The sequence below is a fragment of the Hemiscyllium ocellatum genome, chromosome 12 (assembly GCF_020745735.1).
Source record: "Hemiscyllium ocellatum isolate sHemOce1 chromosome 12, sHemOce1.pat.X.cur, whole genome shotgun sequence".
NCBI lineage: Eukaryota > Metazoa > Chordata > Chondrichthyes > Orectolobiformes > Hemiscylliidae > Hemiscyllium > Hemiscyllium ocellatum.
In genome coordinates this window covers 30,545,522-30,569,213 of record NC_083412.1, presented here as the reverse complement: position 1 = coordinate 30,569,213, position 23,692 = coordinate 30,545,522, and the positions used below count along the sequence as shown (strand labels likewise).

Below are 23,692 nucleotides of genomic sequence, written 5' to 3'. Positions count from 1 at the left end.
CATTGCCTACCAAGTCATGAGACCTCCCATATCGGGATGTGAACATTAGCATTAAAATGGCATTGTTACTTGAGATCAGAAAAGTCAACTGTAACCCTACTCACCATTGACACTCCATTCCATTCCCTGCATTGCACTGTTTATATTCTCCGCTAGACCTGTAACAACCCTCCATTGTGCTAATTCAGATCCCTGTGCATTTTTCATTTCATTTGCCACCATTTATATACAGACCTTCAGCTAGGTCCTAAACACTGGAACAAAAAGTGCTAGAGAAACTCAGCAGGTCTGATAGCATCAGCGGATAGAAAAGTAGAGTTAATATTTCAAGTCTATTGACCCTAAGCTTTGGATTCTGTTCACAAACAGAATACCAGAATACCTCAGGCAACAAACTACACAATTCCAGTTCTGGGGAAGGTGCTGTGTACTACGAAAGGAATCAATTTCAACATCTTACTGGCTGTAGAACCAGTCATACCACTTATTTTAAACACAGGTTGCCTAAGGTTGCATGCAGAAAATTCATCCACTCCCACACAGGGTGGGCCCATGATCATGCTATACTGATAAAGGTGGATCTGGCACTGAATTACTAAAGATTTTTGAGGTCAGAGTCCTAGGCGAGCTCCTAGGTGTGCCTGCCTTCTGACTTAGATAGAACAGTTGAACAGTGTCGCAAATTTCCAAATATCTTAAAAATCACACAACACCAGGTTATACTCCAACAGGTTTAATTGGAAGCACACTAGCTTTCGGAGCGCCGCTCCTTCATCAGGTGACAATCACCTGTTAGACTATATCCTGGTGTTGTGTGACTTTTAACTTTGTACACCCCAGTCCAACACCGGCATCTCCAAATCATTTTAACTATCTGCATGTTTGACTTCGGAGAATGTGGAGTTATTGGAATAAAAAACAATTTTTTAAGTTTCGAACAGTTTCTAATAATGTTACTGTAATGTCCAGAGGGTAGGAAAACAATTTCTTGCTTAAACTTTCCCAGCATAGACTCTTGGAATTCTAAAAGAGCTGCAATCAAATGCAGAAAGCTGAATGTTACATTTTTTCAGCTAAGTCTGGATTGCATTGAGTATTTTGCTGTGACGACTTGTGAGACTTCTCACCTTACCTGACCAATCTTGCCTCATTAATTAGCTGTCCTGCCCAAATCGCATTGTTCATTTCCAATTTCCATCTCATCTTATCACGTGCCATTCATAAAACAACTCACCACTCAGCAGATATCTGCCAAACATTGGCAACCATTGTGCTCTCACCATATCTAAAAGGGTGTTTTGCATCTAGATGAACACTACCACTTCAAAGCTGTCCTGCCTTGGTCAAGAACAAAGTATGAAGATGTCAGAGAGGAGAAAGGTGGCACTGTGATTCTCTGATGGGGACCTGAGTCCTTGTAGGTGGGATGGTCCAGAGGAGAGGACACTGCCAGTCTGGTCAGAGACCATCTTCCAGGCTATGAGAATGTCAGTACTTTTGTCAGAGTGTACTTTATTCTGACGTATACAGCACAAGCATGCTGCACAGATAAAATCACTTAATGTAAGTGTTTTATGATTAATGATACAGTTACTGGTCGAGATGGTGGCAGAGTAACAGACTCCAACTGGAGCTCCTCTGCTCCTGTTATTTTTATTTGTCTTCCCCTTTCATGGTGGTTTCCCCCTCTTGGTGTTCACCTCTCCTGTGGTAGGTCCCAACCCAGTCTCTGTGCAGCTCATGGCACGTACTGGCCTGGTCTCTCAGCGGCTCGTGGTGTGTTTCAGCCTGGTCTCCGTGCGGCTTGTGTCATGTCCCAGCCTGGTCTCTCTCTGCGGCTTGTGTCATGTCCCAGCCTGGTCTCTTTGTGGCTTGTGTCATGTCCCAGCCTGGTCTCTCTGCAGCTCGTGGTGGGTGTTGGCCTGGTATCTCTGCAGCTTGTGGTATGTCTCGGCCTGGTCTTTCTGCGGCTAGTGGTTGGTCCTGACCTGGTCTCTCTGCAGCTCAGTATGGGCCTTGGCCCAGTCCTCGGTGGTATGTCAGCTGCCTGTGGCAATATAGAGTCATAGAGATGTACAGCATGGAAACAGACCCTTCGGTCCAACCTGTCCATGCCGACCAGATATCCCACCTAATCTAGTCCCACCTGCCAACACCCGGCCCATATCCCTCCAAACCCTTCCAATTCATATACCCATCCAAATGCCTCTTACATGTTGCAATTGTACCAGCCTCCACCACATCCTCTGGCAGCTCATTCCATACACGTACCACCCTCTGGGTGAAAAAGTTGCCCCTTAGGTCTTTTTTATATCTTTCCCCTCTCACCCTAAACCTATGCCCTCTAGTTCTGGATTCCCTGACCCCAGGGAAAAGATTTTGCCTATTCATCCTATCCATGCCCGTCATAATTTTGTAAACCTCTATAAGGTCACCCCTCAGCCTCCTACGCTCCAGGGAAAACAGCCCCAGCCTTTTCAGCCTCTCCCTGTAGCTCAGATCCTCCAACCCTGGCAACATCCTTGTAAATCTTGTCTGAACCCTTTCAAGTTTCACAACATCTTTCCGATAGGAAGGAGACCAGAATTGCACACAATATTCCAACAGTGGCCTAACCAATGTCCTGTATATGCCTTAAACTTACTTAGCAAAGAATTATCTAGCTCTGATTTAAAATTAACAACGGATCCATGGTAGTGTCTTGGCTTGGCATGAGTGGATCCTGCACTAAAGTGCCAGGCGGGGAGTGGGGGTGAGATCGGAGAGGTGGCAGTTCCAGTAGCAGCGACGGTATCTGTAACAGCTACATCAAGAACAAACAGCTGAGGTCTCCCCAGAGAACACGATAAGCAGAGAACTCAAAAAAGACTGTTGAACTTTTAACTTATTCCTTTATTTTCCGAGTTTAAACTATGAAAGACCTTACTGTAAACTGTTATCTATTTCTCTATTTTTCTACGACTCTGTGAAGTAACATTTAACTTTTTAAGTGTCGTTTCTCTTACAATTTTGTATTTAAGTTTTTTTTTTGTACTTTGGTTCCTTGGTATGTTTGGCGACATTATACACTTTTCACTGTACTCCTGTCCTTCTGTACATGAGTACACCTGACAATAAAGTCTAAAAATTCTGAATCTAGGTGAGTTTCTGAAGAATTTAGAAGGTTAAAGGATGATTTGATCAAGGTTTTCAAGATAATAACAGCAAAAGACAAGGTAGATAAGAACAATCCCCACTGACTGGGGATTCCAGTACTGGGGGGCCATAGTCAAAAAAAATTCAGATCAGGAGAGATGTCAGGAAGCACTTTTACACAGAAAGGATGGTGGAGGTTTAGAACTGTATTCCACAAAAGACAGTGGATGCTGGATCAGTTGCTAATTTTAAATCAGAGTTAGATAATTCTTTGTTAACTAAGTTTAAGGGGTATTGCCAAAGGTAAGCATATGGAAAAGGGCAACAGTTCAGCCAATATCTTATTGAATGGTGCAACAACTTGAGGGGCTGAATGGCCTTCTCCTGCTTCTATGTTGCTATACTGCCTTTCTTGAGTGATAGTAGGGGTGCTGGGTCTGACAAGGGGCAAGTAACATTCGCACCACACAAATGCCAGATGATGACCATCTCCAATAAGAGACAATCCAATTGCTGACTGACACTATGTTTTCCCACCATTGAATCCCCCACTATCAAACTCCTGGGGGTTACCATTGACCAGAAACTCAACTGGTCTAGCCATATAAATCCAGTGTCTTTCAGAGCAGGTCAGAAGCTCGGAATATTTCAACGAGCGGAGGCAATGGCCATTGGGATTATCACTGCACTATGAATCCAAGAACTTAGCTAATTTTTCTGGGATCGTCCCATGGTAGACACTGGAATTTGAATTCAATAAAATATAGCTGGAATTACGAATCCACTGATGAGCATGAAACCATTGTTAATTGTTGGGAAAAACCCATTTGGCTCACTCATGTCAATTAGGGAAGGAAATCTGCCATATTCACCTGGTCTGCCCTACATGTGACTCCAGAACCACAGCAATGTGGTTGACTCTCAACTGTCTGGACAATTAAGGATGGCAATGACCTAGCCAGTGATGCCTACGTACTGGAAGCTGGAGGTCCAGAGGAGCAAGTGGTGAGATGGATCTGCCAGGTCCCCACACTGACTGCTGCTATATAGTTTCTATTCATATGCAGGACCCTCAGTAAGGCAAGATTAGATACTAAAGGCACATAAAGAAACCCTCAGCGTTCATCAGCAAGATTCTTGACTCGCCGATTAAAACCTGGCTTTGGATTTGACTCTTTTTCTTTCCCTTTGACATGGAGAATCTCACTTCTTCTGTATTTTCTGATATCAATAGAAGGTGAATGGCAAAACAGCTAACAGCAATTTAAGGAAAAGCTTTTGTGTGCAATGAATGGTTAGGATCTGAAATGCAAAACTCAAGAGGACACAGGTTTTTTACTTTTTCTATGTACTCCGGACATCTCTGGCGAGTGCCCTCAAGGAGGCAGTGGTGAGTAACCTTCTTGATTCAGTATAGTCCCTCTGTGCTATAAGAATTTGTTCCAGAATTTTGCTTCAGCAACAAGTGAAATTCACCAGTCATTTTGGATGTTCCTTAGTTGATATTGAAGGGTGCCCCATGCCTCACAGTTTCCTTTTCTTCCCCATGGCTGGCTGAACCAAATGAACCAGATGGGCTGGCTTTTTTGTTGTCTCAGAATTTAGGCTTGCTTGTCATCTTCTATACACGTGTTCCCATGCACCTCAGTGCTGGGTCTGATGATCTTTTTGGAAGAGTGCGGTATTGCAGCTTTGGCGTGTTCCCAGCATTGTTGCTAGGTGGAATTTGCATTGGGATCAGGATGTCCTAGTTCACTTGGCAAATACCATAAGATACCAGGAAATGTCACCGTTGTCTTCCCTTTCTTGGAGACTCTAAAGTAAATTGTTGCATACCTACCTGTGTACCAGACATTTTTAACCCTATTTTTTTCTAATTAACCTTTTCAGAGATGTTATTACACACATCTGGAGTAGCTGAGACTTGAACCTAGGCTTCCTGGTCCAGGGGGAGGGACACTACCACTGTGCCATAAGAGGCCCCCACCACCACTGTTATCTCAAACATTAACCATCCCCTCTATAGTCTGTATAGTTTAGGAGAATTGTCTGTTTAATTTAAGAGAATGCTAGCAGTTCTAGCAGGCAGTTGACTAGGAGAAAAACCAAGGAGAAAATGATTTCCCAAGATGGGGTGCCTCTCTCCTGGAAGTGTCAGATCACAGGACTATACACGGACCTTGCACAGATCTGTAATGAGACCTTTTTGCTTGTTTAACCAAGATTACACAATCCTAATTCAAATATTGATTGATTGGAATGAAATACTTCTACACCCAAGTTAATACCTGCAAAATTACCTATATCACTTTAAAGGTGAAATAGTTTATTTTGTTGAATAAATCAATACTCATTAAGTCAATAAAATTATGTTTAAATCTGCCTTTAGGACAGCGAGTAGAATTTTTCATATGTAATTTGAGTATGTTATTTTCTCTCTGATTTTATACATTGTCTCTGTGCCATGATCTAAGAGGCCAGGCCCTTGTATTGTTTCTAGGATTATGCCTGTATTACTGTGGAGCTTTCTGTTAAACAGAGTATGACACTAATACATGTAGATTTCTTTGTGAAATGTTTCCTTTGGAAGGTCCTTCAGTTTCACTGTGGTGTAACCCTGAGATCCGCTGAAAGGAAATACTGACAGAAATACCTTACTGTAAGTTTTCTGTCTGTTCTCTCATGGCTTATGGTTCAATGAGACAAATAGATAATTCGGAAGTAAAGATAGCATTCACTATCAGACAGCCTCCTCCATGTGACAGCAATGACCATCTTTGGTGGGTGTATCAGTTGCTTCTATGATACTGTTCAGTTTTAGGCATCTCCAGAGTTGAAATGTACAAAGGTGAATACAGTATAGTGAACACAAGTATACAGTGCAAATATAAAAGATTAGTTGCAGTAACTCAGCTTACCTACAAAATGTTACAATTTTGGATATATTTCTAGCATTCTTGTTACAAATTAACACATTACGAAACAAATAAAACTGCAAATTGTCAAGTACAGTGCTGACCCCGGAATCCAAACGCCCTATTGTTCGAACAAATTGGAATCAAACAATTATTTTGAGAAAACGTTGTCCTAAAATCCGAACACATTTTCAGAATCCGAACACCACGTACTGTTCAGGTCGCACATTGTTTGTTCAGTTCGTCCCGGGAAGTAGTCATGAAAGCATCTCTCCTGCGTCCATCCCTAGTTTACCTTGTGTTTTCACCTTGATTTGTGCTGGATTTTTTTTATTATCATCCTTGTGCATTCACCATGGCACCCAAGAAGAGCAGTGAAGCAAATAAGAGTAAGAGGAAGTCCGTGAGAACGACAATTGAGTTGAAGAAAGAACTCATTGCTAAGCATGAGAGCAGTACGCGTGTGTCTGATCTAAAAGTGTCTTGAAAATGTCTTTTTTTGGGTCCAGAAACGAATTAATTCACTTTCCATTATTTCTTATGGGGAAAATAGTTTCGGAATCCAAACTTTTTGCAATCGGAACAGCCACCTGGAACGAATTAAAGTCGGATTCCAAGGCACCACTGTAGTTGAATTTGTAGAAAACATTTTACCAAGCAAATGGGCACTCATTATGTATATGTATTTGTACTGATTTAACTACAGACTAAATGGAGATCACAATCACATAGTAACCAGAACAGATCAGTACTAGAATGAGTATAGATCAGCGCAACAGAAAACATTACTAAATGGCAAATGAAAATTTCTTATTTATTATTTATTCCTTTAACAATTTCCACAGGAAGCAAAGAGAAAGCAAGGATATTTTTCATTAAAAAAGAGAAAGTGCTGGAGAAACTCAGCAGGTCTGGTAGCATCTGTGGAAAGAGAAACAGACATTTATTATTTTGAGCCCAATGATGACTCTTGCTTCAAAACTAAAAGGGGCTGGAAAATGATGGGTTTAATGCTGTTTAACAAATTGTTAACATTGACTAAAATACTAAGTAAGTTTCCATATATAGCAAAATGAGAGAATGTAAGCCATTTTTAACTATGTCTCTGAACCATAACCAGCAAGATCCCAAGCTTTGATCTTTGCCTTGCGTTTTAATTAAACCAGCCAGGAGCATCATTGATGACTGGCTGTAATGACAGACTTCCTGTTCCCAGGGAATGCAGAGCAGCCCTGCTATAAATGCATATGTGAACACACAATTGGGCTTGAATATTATCAGATTAAATAAACACAAAAATATGAGCCTTGAGGGAATGGTGCTGATGGCTGTTTGTGAAGCCAATAGCCAGAAGAACACTAGGCAACAGAGAGGACAAAAATTGGAAAGATAAAAGCTTTTATAAATGCAATTAACGATGCAGCACCATTCAATCTCAAGGAACCTTATATGATCAATTTTTGTATACTGTACAGGCATAGCTTATGCATATATGTCTAAGAGAAAGATACAGCACCCAAAAAGTTAATTCATTTACTGGTTTTAAAATAATTTTCTTCTAAGGAGCATACACGTCACACTGGTAGCATGTGGTATAAGTGATGCATCAATGATTACTAGTTAGACAGGGTTCTGTTGTGTGGTTAGTGTAGTGAGTCCTGAAGATGTGGATGTGAAAGAATGAATCGAGCTCTATCAGTAACTGAAATCACATGAGATTCTGCTGCAGTGCCCAACCCACTGCTCTGTTACAGTAGCAGAGACGAGCAGCTGCAGAAATAGCACCATCTCCAATGGTGTAGGGATCTTGAAGAGCAGCCACAGTCTCTCACAAGCAACAAAGTACAAAATCCTTCGCATGTTGCAGTAGAATGAGGTGGGTACGATCTAACTAAAGCATTCGAACTGATCTTTAGAGTTTGTCAGGGGTGAATGCAATATGCCAATGAAGGCCTGAGTAAAGAAAATAAACAGAAATCATCTGTTCTACTGGAGATTTATTAAAACAATTGTGATGTCAAGTTACGAGCATAGCATTTTTCAAACTTACTGTGTATGACATTGCACAACTTTCAGCAACATCTGTTCCTTCCACCACAGATTTGTCAAGCAATTAACATAATCCCTGAAAGATATTTAAAAATCCTTATTGCTGAACATTTGGAGATAATTGTGGTTATTGAGTGCTCATAGTTTTGATGTATTTTCTCCTTTGTGTTAGGCTTGCCTATGTAACAAATAATTTTCTAGCCAACATGCCAAGTAAATAATCCACTGGCAAATGTTACCTAATGCTGAGCTAGGCACAAAGAAGTGTGCAGCAACACTTCTTGACTGGTTCACCAATTGATCTTTTGGCTTTATTTGGTAGCCCACGAGAGCTGGATTCCCAGTGGTGAAAGTGTGGCACAGGCAAGGCTGGCCTTTTGATGCCAATCCCTAATTGTCTTTGAAATGACAAAGCCTATCTCTGGAGACAGTTAAGAGTCAATTACATTACTATGTGGGCTGGTGTCACATGCTGGCCAGACCAGGGTAGGATAGCAGATTCCCTTCCCTTTTGAATGAACCAGAGGACTTTTATATCAGTCAAATTAGCTTTACGTTTCAGATTCATTAATGGCAGAAATTGCAATTGTGAGATTTGGAACATGTCATTAAGATTATTGGCATTGGATTGCTAGTCCAATGACATTACCAATGTAAGCATGCTAATTTGTTTGTCAGTGTAAATGTAGGTGAGCAAATACAGTGATGTTTTCATCTTTTGACAAATCATTCATGCAAGAATTAAACTTACTTGGGAACCTGCAACCCCATGGGATTAATGTGGATTTCACCAGTTTCCTCATTTCCCCTCCCCCCACTTTATCCCAGTCCCAAGCCTCCAACTCAGCACCTCCCCTTTGACTTATTCATCGTCTTTCCTATCCATCCGTTCTACCCTCCTCTCTGACTTATCACCTTCTCCCCCACCTTCATCTATTGCATTCTCAGCTCCCTTTCCCACACCCCCATCCCCGCCCCACTTATCTCTCAGTGCCCCCGACCCACAAGTCTCATTCCTGATGAAGGGCTTATGCCCGAAACATCAATTCTTCAGCTCCTTGGATGCTGCCTGACCTGCTGTGCTATTCCAGCACCACACTCTTGACTCTGATACTCAGCATCTGTAGTCCTCACTTTCTCCTCAGAACGTATTATGCCTGGCCACAATACCCACAGTTTCAAGTTGCATTCTGGTCCTGAGAATGCAAATTAGATCATGTTTGAAGCAGAAAAGATTATGTTAGAATTGTCTATGATGAAATCACATTAGCTTTTAGATTACTTGATCCAAATCACCAGAAAATGTACATAGTAATGACATTGAAAGAGGCTGAATGTTAGTCGTAGTCTGTTACATTGAGCGTTAAAAGCATAAGTGGGCTATTCAGCCCTTTGTTTCATTCCAAAATCTGACTCAGGTTATAGTTGACCTATATCTCAACTGCATTTACCCCTTTTAGTTCCAAAACCTTGATACTTTTAACCAACAAAAATCTATCAATCTCAAACTTGAAAGGTTCTTTGTTAGAGGCAGTTCCAGATTTCTAATACCACTTGGGCAACAAAATGCTCCTTGATTTTACTCCTTAGTGGCCTCATTCTAATTTTAAATAATGTCCCCTCATTCTCCAGTTGAATCAACCAGAAGGATTTCCCCATCAAAAGAAATGGTTTCTCTGTATCTACCCTATTAAATCATTTTATTATTCTAAACACATTGAGCAGCTCATTGATTACAAATCACGTTAAAGAAGCCTGGCCACAAAGATTAGCTTTTTAAGGTCTGACCATTCAGGTGAATCTACACTGTGCTCCCTCCAATGTTAATATATATCTCCTGGCGTGGAGTCAAGAAATGATTGCCACTTCAGCCAGGGTTTGATTGAGGCTCTGTTCCACTGGGGAATGACTCCCTCGCGTTCGCAATCTCAGTTTCTTGAAATTAAGAGAGAACTTTCAAAGCCTCCTTAGAGTATCACAGGTCAAGTTACCATAATCCCAGTGGACTGCAATCTCATTAGAGAGGACGAGGGCGAGGATAATGGGTTGAACCTGACAAGCACCATGCTATAAGTGAATGGTCATGTTGAGAAGGTGGGGCCTTCATGGTAACTTGTGCAGCTCTAATTCTGAAGGTCTCTGGATGAATGTATGACTGTTTCTATCCTAAGCTTCTCCCATATCATTTATGAGTTTCCTACTCCTTGTTTTCTTCACCTTGATAATGTCTTGCGCAGTCCCATACTATTTTCACAAAACTCACGAAATCTCAAAGATTCCAGTTCAAACCCTAGGAGGTTTGTCAGAAGTTTTCCAGAACTCCTAGTTAACTAGGTCACAGAGTTCCAATATCTATTTCATTTATAACAACCTCAAAGAAATTAGAGAGATTTATCAACTAGGACTTGTATTTCCAAATTCATACTGTCAGATTAATAGCATTAATCTGCTATTACACAGATATGCCTTCAATCGACACTAAGCTTTGTGTCATTGAATTCGGTATGACCACAAGTTTAGGTGTTTTTATCTAATCGATCAAAAACATCAGAGGGACTTCAACATTTTCAACAGTTGTGCAAGAATCAGACAGGTAGTATGAAGGGAAAATGATAACATTTTACCCACAACAGAGATATCTTTAGTTTAAAAGATAGATATAATGTCATTACCTGTTACTTTTTTTTTGGATTTATTCCTCTCAACCCGTTTTTCGTAAATTGACCACAAATTATTTCACCAGATTCCTAGAACCCAAGACTTGTTTCATATTTTGGGAATCATATAATCACTTTTTGCTAATATCAAAGTAGTGATTTTATGATGGATGTTAAAGTCTGGCTTTATAGGAAGTGCTTTGAATTGGTCTATTAACTGGACAACTGTAGGATATCTATTCCATGTTTCACAAATCCACTTAAGGAAACTCCTGTACCATATTATAAAACGTATTTGAACCCTTAGGAAATCTTGGCTCAACTGCAAGGCAATAATGATAGAGTCAGCCTAACTAGTTAATTTTTAGTGCCAAAGCGGTTGACTGGCAATATTTAATTTTTATTCCACCATTAAAAGGGTATTTGGACTTGAAATGGTCAAGACATAAATTTCTGTTGCGAGTTCAGTGCACAACTTCTACTCAGATAGGGATTTCATTTTCCTCGATGCATATCAATGGCAAACTTGACAATAAATGGTGTTTTTGTGAAGCTAATGGTGAAGAAACACATGTTGGAAAGCAGTTTCCCAGTTTTATTCAGCATCTTCCTTCATTGAACATTGTTACAGCAGTTTCTCATAAATAACAACAAGTGCAAAGAGTCTTCCTGATACTTTGACAGCAATGTTTGGATTACTTATTTTCTTCTGTTGTTGCCACTCTTGGTTTGAATTATGTAGCACCACACTTTTCAGCAGATTTACAAATTCTCTACATTTTTGCCAAGATGTTAAATGGCTGTCGCATTCCTTAAAGCCTTGCTGCAGGTTATCCTGGAAACCTTCCCTCAAACTTCTTACTGCTTTGATTCCTGTCTAGAGTTTGCTTTAAATGACCATTTGTCTCACAGTGAACAACATAGATGTGAATGTAGATGTATGATTACAATGCTAGTCATGCTGAGAAACCGGGGCCCATCACCCTTTCTACTTAGTCTATTAGAAATTGTTCCATTGTGGAGTTCTTTTAGCTGTTTTATAAGAGTAATTAAACTGTACATGCAACAATGTTCATTAGAGTCATCCAGACTCAAAATGTTAGTTTGCTCTGTCTCCATGGATGCTAACTGACCCATTATGATCTCCAGCATTGGTTGTTTTCAGTACAGATTCCAGTGTCTGCAGTAATTTGATCCGACTATGTTCCATACATTCAGGAAACAGTGCTTAAATGCTGCATTGGCATTTTGAAGGAAGCTAAAATGTTTATGGTTTTTGTGTAGCCACAAAGTTTTAAAGCTGTAACTATTTCCTTGGAATTTAATGTTTGTTAGGCCTGTGAATCTGTATTACTCCACTGCAGTATTGAGGAGAATTGTTCCTCCAGAATTGTTATCTTCCAGATAAAATGTTAAACTAAAGTCCTGTCTGCTCTTTCATGTTGGTGATATTATTCCAAAGAAAACCAAGGTTATTGTGCCAAGTGGCTTGACCAGTGTTTATCCCCAATTAACATTATAAAAACTGATTATCTGGTCACCATCACAATAGCATTTGTTGGAGAATGCATTATGCAAATTGTTTGCTGTGTTTCTGAATTAGAATTAGAATTCCTACAGTGTGGAAGCAGGTCTTCATCCCAGCAAGTCCACGCTGACCCTCCGAAGAGTAACCCACCCAGACCCATTTCCCCCAAGTAATGCACCTAACCTACACAGCCCTGAACACGATAGGCTATTTAGCATGGCCAATTCACCTAACCTGCACACCTTTGGACTGTGGGAGGAAACCAGAACACCTGGAGAAAACCCACACAGACATGTGGAGAATGTGCAAACTCCACACAGACAGTCACCTGAGGCTGGAATCATACCCGGGTCCCTGGAGCTATGAGGCAACAGTGCTAACCACTGAGCCACCATGCTGCTCTTCAAAGGCTAATGCACACACAACAGCAGCCACGGCTGTAAAGTAGCTTGGAATGTCCTGTCCTATGTAAATGTAAGATTTTCTTCTTAAAGGTAGAACAACTGCAATGACAATCTGTATTTATATAGTGCTTTTCATGCAATAAAACATCCTGAGGCACTTCCCAGGTGAATTACAGAGAAACCTCGAAGGACACGGGCGGGGAGTATGTATTTCGTTGGTTAATCAAATGCTGGATAGCATAGTTAGCCAAGCATTGGGACCTTACGATCTTGTTCGGATAATCTGAGATTTGGTTAATCAAATGCTAGATAATCAAGGTGTATGAAACAAAATATGATACCAAGCCACAAAAGAAGATACTGAGTAAAATGATCAGCATTTTAAGGAATATCTTAAGGAAGAAAACAAAGCAGAGACTTGTAAATGTTTAGGGAGGGAATTTCAGAGTTTAGGGCCTAGACGATTGATGATTATCTGCAAAAGATGGCACAATTAAAATTTGGTGCTCAAGGGACCAGAATTAGATGACTGTAAATAAGTTAGGAACTTATGGGATTGGAGCAGTTTACAGACATAAAGAAGGATGAAGACATTGAGAAATTTGAAAACCAGGATGAGAATATTAAAAGCAATTGGCTACTATTTTCCAGGACCAGCAAGCATTGGGATGATGAGTAAACAGGTCATCACGTGAGTTAAGACATGTGTAATTTGAATAGTGTCATAATTATAGAGGGTAGAATGTGAGAGACTGTAGTCAAACCAAGAAAAGGCAAAGACATTAATGAAGATTTTAGCAGATGAGCCTAGATAGAAACAAAGTCACAGAGATGAAAGTAGTCTTACTGATGGTTTAAATATCAGGTCAGTAGTACCTGTTGGGATCAGATATGAAACAAAAGTTCCAGATGTTCCGGTTAAAACTTGGGATGTTGTCCGAGACAGGGAGGCAGTCTTTAGTTGGAGAATAGAGGTTAATGCAGGAATCAAAATAGTATTTAATTGGAGGATAATTTAGCAACAGTGGAGGAGTTGAGGGAGGTGGGGATGAGGTTGATCTGTTTGTTATCAGTGTACACAGAGTAACTAACTCCATGCTTTTGGATGAGATCACCAGGGGCATCATGTAGATAGATAATAGGAGGAGAATAATAGTATCGCCTTAGGGGACACCGATGGGATACTGCCAGAGCTGGAAGGGAAGCCTTTGCAAGTGATTATCTAGCCACATGACTGGACAGGCACAGCAGGTCAGGCAGTATCCAAAGAGCAGGAGCATCAACGTTTTGGGCATGAGCCCTTCTTCAGGAAACCAGCCCTTCCTGAAGAAGGGCTCATGTCCGAAACGTCAATTCTCCTGTTCTTTGGATGCTGCCTGACTGCTGCGCTTTTCCAGCAACACATTTTCAGCTCTGATCTCCAGCATCTGCAGTCCTCACTTTCTCCACATGACTAGACAGATCAGAAAAAGGCAGCAATTGACTGTGCTGGAAAACAGTGGCTTGGCATTGCAGGAGCTGTCTTAACGGCTGCAGTTAGGTTCGGATGAATGAAGTGTGAACAATGAGAATAATCACCATGACATACAATGTCATTTGTGACATTGGTAAGATTTACTTCCATACTATTGTGGGGCATAAATTGAAGTACAAAGTTTTGAAAAATATGGACATGAAATTAGGAGGGGCACTTTGGGAGACACACATAAAGTACTTCAGAAAAGTAAGAGAGATTGAAGACGACTGGGGAGTTTGTAAGAATGGTGACATCAAGTGTTTCTTTTCAGATTTAAAGGGGAGAGGGACAACACCTGAGAAAAGAAAACTGTTAAGGATAATGGCTAACTTGGAGACCCAGAGGGGAAGTTTGGTGGTTAGCAGTTTAGTTGGAATGGGTTTGAGGGATCAAGAGGTAATTTTCATAAATGAGCTTGGAGAGATCATGAGGGTTGGTTAGGGATAGTCAACATGGCTTTGTACGTGGGAAATCATGTCTCACAAACTTGATTGAGTATTTTGAAGAAGTAACAAAGAGGATTGATGAAGGCAGAGCGGTAGATGTGATCTATATGGACTTCAGTAAGGCATTCATCAAGGTTCCCCATGGTAGACTGGTTAGCAATGTTAGATCCTACGGAATACAGGGAGAACCTGTACTGGATACAGAACTGGCTCAAAGGTAGAAAATAGAAGGTGATGCTGGAGGGTTGTTTTTCAGACTGGAGGCCTCTGACCAGTGGTGTGCCACAAGGATCAGTGCTGGGTCCTCTACTTTAAGTCATTTATAGAAATGATTTGGATGCATGCATAAGAGGTATAGTTAGTAAGTTTGCAGATGACACTAATATTGGAGGTGTAGTGGACAGTGAAGAGGGTTACCTCAGATTACAACAGGATCTTGACCAGATGGGCCAATGGGCTGAGAAGTGGCAGATGGAGTTTAATTGAGATAAATGCGAGGTGCTGCATTTTGGGAAAGCAAATCTAGCAGGACTTATATATTTGATGGTAAGGTCCTAGTGAGTGTTGCTGAACAAAGAGATCTTTGAGTGCAGGATCATAGCTCCTTGAAAGGGTCACAGGTAGATAGGATAGTGAAGAAGGTGTTTGGTATGCTTTCCTTTATTGGTCAGAGTATTGAGTACAGGCATTGGGAGGTCATGTTGCGGTTGTACAGGACATTGATTAGGCCACTGTTGGAATATTGCAATTCTGGTCTCCTTCCTATTGGAAAGGTGTTGTAAAACTTGAAAGGGTTCCGAAAAGATTTACAGGGATATTGACAGGGTTGGAGGATTTGAGCTATATGGAGACGCTGAACAGGCTGGGGCTGTTTTCCCTGGAGCATCGGAGGCTGAGGGGTGACCTAATAGAGGTTTACAAAATTATGAGGGGTATGGATAGGGTAAATAGACAAAGTCTTTTACCTGGGGTGGGGAGTCCAGAACTAGAAAGCATAGATTTAGGGTGACAGGGGAAAGATATAAAAAAGGGGCAACCTTTTCATGGTATGTGTATGGAATAAGGTGCCAGAGGAAGTGGTGGAGGCTGATACAATTGCAACATTTAAAAGGCATTTGGATGGGTATATGAATAGGAAGGGTTTGGTGGGATATGGGCCGGGTGCTGGCAGGTGGGACTTGATTGGGTTGGGATATCTGGTCGGCATGGACGAGTTGGACCGAAGGGTCTGTTTCCATGCTCTCCATCTCTATGACTCTCTGATTGTAAAGGAAGATGCCAGGTCAGGCTGAGTTTGGCTAGGTAGCCCAGTGGAATGGAGAGGCATGACAAAGGCACCCTTTTGCATCGTTTCAATCTTAGTGATAATAAAGACCATGATCTTCTTAAACTTAATTACTGGGGGCAACACTGGAGGAGATGGGGAATAAGGTTTAAGAAAGTGGTCACAGAAGATATAAAACGTTCAGCACTGACAGGGGTGAGGTTGCAGTCTGAACCAGATCTCTCACATCTCCTAATGAAGGGTCCTGAACCAAAACATCAACTTTCCTGCTTTTCTGATGCTGCCTGACCTGCTGTGCCTTTCCAACTCCACATTTTATCGACTCTGACTTCCAGCATTTGCAGTCCTCACTATCTCCAGATGTCTCACAGCCTTGGTATCCTATAATCCTGAAATTAACCTCTAACCAGATATCTGCTCTAATATGAAGGCCATCTACATCCACAGTATTACATTTCTCATCCATTTTCATGCCTCAACTCAACTCCTGATGAAATCCACATCCAATCTCTTGTTATCTCTAGGCTGAAATATTCAAATGCTCCCCTTGCTCTATCCCAACTCCTAACACCCATGAAGCTGAATTCCTCCAAACCAAATGGTCACTGAGTAACACAAAACAAAACCCATTCACCCTCTAGCTTGCTGATTCCCAGTTTAGTAAAGTCCAAATGTTTAAATTCTTGTCGATGGTCTTGTCTATCTATTCCCTGAAATCTACTTGAGACCTTAATCTAACAGTGACCTCTGTCCTTTTCTAATTCAGTCATCTCCAGTTTCCACATATTTAATGGATCCACCATTGGTAGATTTACTTCCAGTTGTTCTGGAATTCCTCCCTAAACCTCCCAACTTCTCGGTTCTGTCTCTTCATTTCAGATGCTCCATATTTCCCTTTGACTAAATCTTTATTTACCACTCTGAAATGTCCTTCAGAGAGCTGGTGTCAAGTTCTGCGTGATTCCTGTCAATTTTCTTGAAGCGATTAACTAAGTAAAGTCCTTGATAATTGCAAATTGTTACTGTTGCCTAAGTGTGAAGTAAGCAGGTTACATATTCTAGCTCTTATTCACCACAATCTGAGCATCCAAACTCTTATCAAGTCCATGTCAAAGACAACATGGCTTCACTTCCACATCATCAGCAACATTGAGTTTGTCTCAGATATACTGTCGTGGAAACCTCATCAATGCCACTGTCACCTCGAGACATGAATAATCCAACAATCTCCTTCCCAACCTCCCATTCTTCATAATTTGAGATGGGAAACAAACTTGAAGAACTGATGACTTGGAGTCAATAAGCACATGTGTGACTGGTGAGTCTTTCGTATTGCACGGTTCATTTAGTACTCATCCTCACATTTAATTCCCTTAATTTGTGGACTTGCTCTTCATCGACATAACTACACAACTACTGACTTCCCATCCCCTCACATACCAAACACTCCATTTCCTTGACTGTGGGCTCCTGTGCAGCTTCTTCTTCTTTCATCTCATCAATGACAACCATGCACTTGTTTCCTGTATTGAAATGTCTCCCTAAACTCCTGCACATTTTTGCTTCTCCCTCCTCCTTCATGTCTTTCCATAAAGCTGACCTGATTAACTGAGTTTCAGTCACTGAGCCAAAACATTGTCTGTCTTTGGTTCAGCATCCACTTTGTTTTGATTTTGTCCTAGAAATATTTCATTTTGCTAAAGACAAGTAAATGCAGGTTATTCTTCAACCAGCTAATAGGCTGGAGTTCTAATTTCTCACTCTATGGGCTGAATGTTACACTTTTTTTGGCAAATGTCAATTTGATTGACTTTAATGGAAGGTTTTTCTCTATGAGGTCTAGCGAGTTTTCTCACCATACCTGACCTAACTCAACTCACTAACTACTTATTCCACACCTATGGTGCTTCTCTCATCTGATTCCAGCCTTATTTTACCACTCTCCATACCTGGAACAACTAGCCACTGCCAGGAAATCCCAAAATTGATCAGCATCTTTGGCTGCCACACCATCTTTAAAAAGCCATTGTGCAAGCACTGCTTGTCCAGAGCTGCCCCACACACTTCCTGTCATTTTCCACAACATAGTAGGCAAGGCACCCTGCTTTGCAGGTAGTGATCTGAAGGCCACAGTGGGTAAGGTGATGCAGAGGGTAGAACTCCTTGTACCTCAGAACTAACAGTGAATGCCACAACACCAGACCATGCTAGCCTGGTCCAAATTTGCCACCCAGGTCAGTGTCATCTCAGCTCTCTGGAGGAATGCCCAACACTGTCGGAAGAAGGTCAATGACACTTTTCACTCCGCCAGCATATGTGCCCTCATCTCTTTGATATCTGACACTCACTCTATCTTTGCTACTTTATCCGGTACACACAAAGGGCTCATGCTCTACCACTCTCAGTACTGCCTGCAACATCTTCCCTCACTCTCACTCACTCCAAGCCCTGAAGCCACTGATGCTTAGAGGCTGGCACATGTTGGATGCCATTGTTTGTGTGTGGAGTGGATGTGGATGCATGTGGTTGGTGCACATGAGATGTTGCCTCCTGGTGTCTAATATGGAAGTCTGCTGGAGCAAGCAGCGTGTTCAAGTCACCTGTACTGACTTCCACATTGTGAATTCTGGGAATTTAGTTTTGCTAGCACTGTGTGTTAGGACAGAAGGCTGCATATCAACAAACATCATTAACAATCAAAAATCCCCCTTTAATAGGCAACTTGCTGCTGCTTAGTGAGCACCTCGCATTGATTCTCAGACCTATTTAAAAGATGCAGCAAGTTCCTCCCAGTGCCAAGTGAACTTCTTGTGTGATTCTGCCACATTTTTCAACATAGCCCTTATCAGTTAGGACCCTATAAGAGTCCATCCTGTGTGTAGAAAAGCCTATGGAATATTTTAACTTTGGGACTCTTCATGTAGTGAATCACAAGCACAAGCCCATGTGCTCCCTGGCTACTTTTCAAATCAACATTCATGTCAAGATCTCTGGGAACAAGGATTTCCTTGTCTTATGGTTAGTTCTCATATTCCACTTTCAAAAATAGCTTACACTATAGTTGCAGCAGTTTTAAAGAGGTATTATTGCCTTGAAAGGAACCTTTTAGTCTCTATGTTTCTCCGTCAAATTATTTCCAAAAACGTTACAACGCAGGATATTTATGTTGGAACAGCTTTTCTATAAAATATATTAAAATCATTTTTAAATGCTCATTCGTTTATGTCTGAAGCCAATTGTGTCCAATTTTAAGATTTTGAACACCTGATACTTAATAAACAGTTGTATAGGGTGTATATGATTTGAACCATTCTTGTTGTTCTATTGTTTATTAAAGGCATTTACATTTGGAATTTCCCCATTTGAAACACTGGACAAGTCAGATCCAGAATAGAATCTGGTTTAATAGGTCACATTTTGTTTTATTTCTAATTTAGCATGGTGGTTTTTCAATGAAATGTTAGGGTTAGGATTAGGGTTAGGGTTAGGCTGCAGATTTCACACAAGGTTGCAGATTTCATTTTACCACCAAAATAAAAGTTTATTACACAACATAAATAAAAAAAACTAAATTAACCAAACCAAGATAACTCAATATAATACAATTTGAAAGATTTCAAAACACATGACCAGCAAAATGCTATTTACTCCTCAATGCCACCACTTTACTGTTATACAAAAACCACAGAATCTCCCTTCCTTATCAAATCTGTAGGGTTGACTTAACTGCTTCATTTCAGTTCCAATCCTGAGTTGAGAGGCCTTTTCACTTCACTACTCACAGGACTGAGAGCTTATCCTTTCTTAGTCTTGTGTTAAAATAATCTTCAGAGTGCTAAACAAATACTCCTGGTCTAGAGGTTTTCACAAACTATATCCTTTACTGAGGTCACTTAATGCTTTAACTGTTCTGAACAATCCTCCTTTGTAAATTAGAAATGATTCAAGATGATTAGGGGTTTAGATAGGGTAGACACTGAGAACCTTTTTCCGCTAATGGAGTCAGCTGTTACTAGGGGACATAGCTTTAAATTAAAGGGTGGTAGATATAGGACAGATGTTAGGGGTAGATTCTTTACTCAGCGGGTTGTGAGTTCATGGAATGCCCTGCCAGTGGCAGTGGTGAACTCTCCCTCTTTATGGTCATTTAAGCGGGCATTGGATAAGCATATGGAGGTTATTGGGCTAGTGTAGGTTAGGCAGGCTTTGGTCGGTGCAACATCGAGGGCTGAAGGGCCTGTACTGCGCTGTATTTTTCTATGTTCTATGTTCTATTCTTGTAACTGACTGCAATCAGATCTTCCTCAAAGCAAATTCAAAAATTTTTAACCAAATAAAGGAACATTTTGCCCCTCCTTGCTTCTGCTCAGCAAATAATTTAATTTGGTTTCCTCCTACCAACATAAAACCCCACAATATAAACAATCTTGCAATAACCTCCCAAAAGCCTTCATTCGTTAGTCCTCTGTGACAAGCTATTTCAACTTTATGTTCAAAATACAGAAAATAATGTGATAATGATAAAATATAGGTGGCCACTGTTAACAGGGTGAATTGTGACTACAAATGTTCACAATAGTGAAGAAGTTTATCACAGTACAGTGATCTTTAAATATTTACATTGTTATCTGGAACACAATGTTTTGCCAATTAGCTGCTGGCAGTCTTAAAGAACAGCAGGTGCGAGAGAAACTAGCAGGTCTAGCGGCATCTGTGGAGAGGGAGAAATAGAGTTGATGTTTTTTGAGTCCACTTTGACTTCTACAGAACGGAAAGGGGTTGGAAAATGGGCCTTTCTTTGTATGTTTGACAGAGGCAGAGGAGGGGCAGGGGGAACAGATGGTGTGGAGGCCCAGTGTAATCGACAAAAGGGTTGTTAGTTGTGGGTGGAGATGTTAGCATGAGAGTGAGGTGATTTATTGAAATAGCAAGCAAGTGGGAAGGTCAGAGTCATTTCTACTGACAGAAGAGGTATTCTGCAAAACGGTCATCCGGTCTGTGTTTGGTCTCGTGAATGTAAGACAGATCACATTGTGAGCAGTGAATGCACAAGACTAGATTAAAAGAAGTAGAGGTAAAATGCTGCTTCACCTGGAAGATATGTTTGGGGCCATGGACAGTGAGGGGGGATGTGAATGGGCAAGTGTTCCATCCTCTGTGATTACATGGAAAGGTGCCATGGGGTAATAAGGAAATGTTCTGTGCTGTAACCATTCTGTGGTTCTGTGATCATCAGTAGCTCGAAACTGCCCTCAAACAAATTGGATCTTTGGATTCACCCCACAGTAAGACTGCTGGAGATTCAAATAGCCCTGTCCCCAAGATTTGATATCTAGGTGGGAACAAAGTGTCAACCAGAAGTTATAGCATTTTTTACTTTAAGGTGTAGTTAAATACAGCAACACTCAAAAATGATGCATAGTGAGCAAGTTACTGGGATGGGTTTTTTGCCCAGTTGCTTTAGTATCATGACTAAGGTGAATACAGACTGGAGTACAGCATTTGTTGCCTGTTGGATTTAGGCTCAGATCTACTTTCTATTCAGAATGCATTCTCATTTTGAGCTGGACTCTAATTACACACAGAGCCAGCATAATAATGAGAGACTTGAACAGTCCCATTGTAACTTGTAATATTTGTAAATTCATCCTAGTGAGATGGATGAGACATTACGAGGAAGTGATAAAAGTCCTGACTGAAAGGGAGAGAATGAAATTAAAATGAAATGCATTTATTTCTAAATTTTGTATATTTCATTAGTCTTTCACGTATGAATTTATTTATTTCTCGCCCAATGCTGATGCATTGAAACCATTTTTTTTTCATTTTAAAAGATCAATTAGTAATTATTAATTTATTTTGTTCTGGCAGATGTTTTACGCATTTCTCCCCTGCTTTCTCGATCATGGGAATATTTGTATAATGGGTGAAGCAACAGAATTATAGAACTTGCTGCATGGAAGGTGATAGTTTAGTCCCTTTTCAAAGCTAAATGAGTCCATTAACCTCTCCTATGTCCATACTTTTTCAAAATATGTTTTTTTCAGATTTTATGTTTCTTTTTAAAAGCAATTATGGATCGACATTGCACTAGTAGGGCATTCAATATCCTAACAGCCTGCTTTTGTACATCATTCTTATCATTATAACAAAGCAAGCTTCTGTTCATGTGATGTATATGGAGGTTGGCGAGATGGAAGGTGAGGACCAAGGGGTTCTGTCCTTGTTGCGATTGGAGGGGTGGTCTTCAACCACGAGAGAGGAAAAATTGCGGTCTTTGAAGAAGGAGGATGACTTCCTGGCCATCTCCGTATGTTCCCTGTGGTCGATGATGCCCTCCAGTGCACCTCATCCAATTCCCGCATCTCTGCCCTCGAATCCCAGTCCTCTAATTGCAACAAGGACAGAACCTCCCTGGTGCTCACCTTCCACCCCACCAACTTCTGTATACATCGCATCATCCTCTGCCATTTCCGCCACTTACAAACGGACCCCACCACCAGAGATATATTTCCCTCCCCACCTTTATCCGCTTTTGTTAAGACCTTTCCCTCCGTGGCTCTCTTGTCAGATCCACACCCCCCACTAACCCACCCTCCCCTCCCAGCACCTTCCCTGCCACCGCAGAAATTGCAAAACCTGTGCCCACTCCTCTCCCCTCACCTCCCCTCCAAGGCCCCATAGGAGCCTTCCACATTCATTAGACTTTTACCTGCACATCCACACATGTCATTTACCGTATCCTCTACACTGGGGAGACAGGACGCCTTCTTGCAGAGCGCTTCAGAGAACATCTCTGGGACACCCACGCCAACCAATCCCACCGCCCCATGGCAGAACACTTCAACTCCCCCTTCCCCTCCACCAAGGACATGCAGGTGCTGGGCCTCCTCCATCACCACATCCTAACAACCCAATGCCTAGAGGAAGAATGCCTCATCTTCCACCTTGGACCCTTCAACCACATGGCTATGTGGACTTCACCAGTTTCCTCATTTCCCCTCCACCTAACTTATCCCAGTTCCAATCTTTCAACTCAGCACCACCCTCATGACCTGTCCTACCTGTCCATCTTCCTTCTCACCTATCCGCTCCAACCTCCTCTCTGACTCTCATCATTACCCCCAACTCCATCCACCTATTGTACCCTCAGCTACCTTCCTCCCAGTACCACCCCTTTCCCATTTATCTCTCCACCTCCTCAGCTCACAAGCCTCATTTTTGATGAAGGGCTCTTACTCAAATCATTGATTCTTCTGCCCCTTGGAATCTACCTGACCTGCTGTGTTTTTCCAACACCACACTCTCGACTCTACCTTTTTCCATAACTATTTTAAAATTAATTGAATTATGGTCGCTTGTCCCAAAGTACTCCCCCATTAATACTTGCCCTGCCTTATTTCCCAAGAGAAGGTTGAGTTTTGCTCCTTCTCTAGTAGGTATATCTATATCGGTGTATACCAGAATGTCACCTACCTGTATTTAGTTGCACCGATGTAGACAAGACATCATTAGTAGTCTAGTGGCTGCAGTAGCATAGTGGTAATGTCACTGGACTAGCAATCTAGAACCTCAGATCAATGTTCTGAGGACATATATTCAAAACCCACCAATCAATGAAAAGCAAAATGGCGATTATGTGACCATTGTTCATTGTTTTTAAAAAAATCAATGCCCTTTAGGGAATTAAATCTGCAATGCTTCCTTGGTTTGACATATCTGTGACTCTAGGCCCACGGGGTATTTACTGCCTTTTG

The 23,692-nt window shown here is 41.2% G+C and overlaps 1 protein-coding gene across 1 annotated transcript in view; it reads left to right on the top strand.

Annotated features, from left to right (window-relative positions):
- The first annotated feature begins 7,777 nt into the window (after positions 1-7,777).
- rab9a (RAB9A, member RAS oncogene family) overlaps positions 7,778-23,692 on the top strand; it is a 44,314-nt gene continuing 28,399 nt past the window's right edge. Inside the window, exon 1 of the mRNA XM_060833470.1 lies at positions 7,778-7,926. The gene's annotated coding sequence lies outside the window, so the exon portion shown is untranslated. The remainder of the gene's footprint in view (positions 7,927-23,692) is intronic.